Source organism: Mastomys coucha, unplaced genomic scaffold (assembly GCF_008632895.1).
Source record: "Mastomys coucha isolate ucsf_1 unplaced genomic scaffold, UCSF_Mcou_1 pScaffold15, whole genome shotgun sequence".
Taxonomy (NCBI): domain Eukaryota; kingdom Metazoa; phylum Chordata; class Mammalia; order Rodentia; family Muridae; genus Mastomys; species Mastomys coucha.
The window spans coordinates 52574343-52577040 of record NW_022196897.1 but is presented as its reverse complement, the minus strand read 5'-3'; positions in this window follow the sequence as shown (position 1 = coordinate 52577040).

The following is a 2698-nucleotide window of genomic DNA, read 5'->3' as shown; positions in this document are numbered from 1 at the left end:
AAAAAAAAATCCAGAGTTGGATAATAGAAATGGCTCAGTTAATAAACTGCCTGGTACATAAGCATGAAGCCCTGAGTTCAGATCCATTGAACCTACATAAAGAGCTGTGTGTGTGTGTGTGTGTGTGTGTGTGTGTCCGGGGAGGCTGGAGAGATGACTTAATGGGTAAGAGCACTGGCTGCTCTTCCAGAGGACCCAGGCTCAAATCCCAGCATCCACAAAGCAGCTCAACAAATATCTGTAAGTCCAGTTCCAGTGACTCAGTTCCAGAGGCTCTGATACCTCTGATCCTGCCACACAGACATGCATATATGCAGGCAAAACACCAACACACATGAAATAAAAATTTAAAAAGTAACTTTGTATCCTTAGCAGCCTTGGAGGAAGGGTAGAGACAAGTAGAGCCCTGAAGCTTACTGAATAGACAGTCTAGGCCTCCACTTTAGTGAGAATCTGTGTCTCAAGAAATAAAGGAGAATCATCACTAAGAGACATTTGATGGGCACATCCATAGAACAAAGAAACAAAGAATACACTGTACACACTGTACACACTGTACACTATACTCACACACTAAACACATTCTGTATATAGACACACTGTACATAGACACACTACACACACACACACTGTAAATTCACTATACACACACACTATATATAATATATATTACACATATAGCATACAAACACTACACAACTATATGTATGCACTATATATATACACACTATACAAACATGCTACAAGCACATAAACATACTATATATATATATATACACACACATATATATACTATGTGTATACACAACTGTACACACATTATACACATGCATGATACAAACACATTATACATACATGAACACTACACGTCAGCACACATACACTCCATATACATATACACACATATTATTTTTTGGAAATTTATAGTCTGGCTTTTCCAGCATGTCCACAATTGAAAGCAGCCAGGTGTCTGTGAAAGGGAAGTGTGTGTCGTCATCTCAGGGAGAAGTTGGCAGTAGTCTTTCCTTGTTAGAATACTGGGCTGCCTTTAGGTGAATGTATGGACTTTCTTCTAGTTCTGAATGATATCTGTCACAATTAAACCTTGGTTGAATTTTAGCAAAAACTAGATACTGAATCAACAAATTCCTTAAACTTGAATTTCTGAGGCCTGAGACCTGAGAAAATAAGCTTCAACTTTAAAATCACCCAGATATTTAATTCTCTCATAGCTATCTGAACTGAGAGAAGTACCTGACAACTCGGTGTGCCTGATAACAATTCTACTACTTTTGTGATAATGCCTCAGCTTATACTTGACAAAACTGTGTAGGGTACTTAAGTGATTAGGTTTGACCAATTTGCAAATTCTTGTTTGGGCATGGATTGTCTTAGATTGAGTTTTGTGATCACATATAAAACAAGCTATGGCCATATTAAAAAATAAATAATACACATAAACACCTTGATGATTTGTATATGCTTGGCCCAGGGAGTGGCACTATTAGAAGGTGTGGCCTTGTTAGAGGAAGTGTGTCACTGTGAGGGAGGGCTTAGAGACCCTCATCCTAGCTGCCTGAGGATTCTCAGTCTGTCCCTGCCTTCCTTCAGATAAAGATGTAGAACCCTCAGCTCCTCCTGCACCACGTCTGCCTGGATGGTACCATGCTTCTACCTTGATGACAATGGACTGAACCTCTGAACCTGTAAGCCAACCCCAATTAAATATTGTCATTTATAAGACTTGCTTTGGTTATGGTGTCTGCTGACAGCAGTAAAACCCTAAGGAAGACAGAAGTTGGTACCAGGGACTGAGGTATTGCTGTGATAGGCCTGATCATGCTTTTGGTTGGAAGAATGTGGATTTGGGGACTTTGGGTTTGGAAAGCCATGAAATGCTTTAAGTGGGGCTCAATGGGCCAACCTAGTAGGAATATGGAAGACCGTGGTGTTGAGGGTGATTTGAACTGTATAGGCCTGCTGGTCCAAGAGGTTTCAGCGGAGAACTTTAGTATGTGGCAGAGAGACGGGTTTTGTCATGTTTTGGTGAAGAATGTGCCTGCTTTTTGCCATTGTCTGAAGAGTCTGCCTAAGGCTGAGGTAAAGAGACTTATATTAACTGCATTGGCAAAGGAAGTCTCAAAAAAGCCCAACAGAGACTTTGTTCTCTGGTTAAGTCTGATGAAGAGCATTTTAAACAAATGTAGCAAGCTGAGAAAGGAAAGTACAAAATACAAAATTGAGTATTAAAAGGACACCAGGAAGAAATGGAGCTGAATCCTTTGTTCAAGGATATTAAATGGAATTAAGGGAGTAGTGACCTTGGGGTAAGATCCCACCCTGATAAATTTAAATCCAAGCAAGGTAGTAAAAGCCTTTAATCCCAGAAGGCAAAGATAAGTAGATCTCTGAGTTCAAGGCCAGGTCTAGGTGAAGAAAAACTTAGATCTAGACCTGTTGATACACACCTTTAATCTGGGCCACACCTTCTGCTGGAGTCCTACATAAGGGCATCAGAAGAAGGAAGGCTCACTCTTCTTCACCTGCTTGCCTTGTGGGACTGAGCAACTGCTAGATCCTTGGACTTCCAGTCATAGCTACTGCTGACCATTGTGAGGAGTTGGACTGTAAGTAATCAAGAAATTCACTTACTATATAGACTACCTATAAGTCCTGTGACTCTGGAGAACTCTGACTA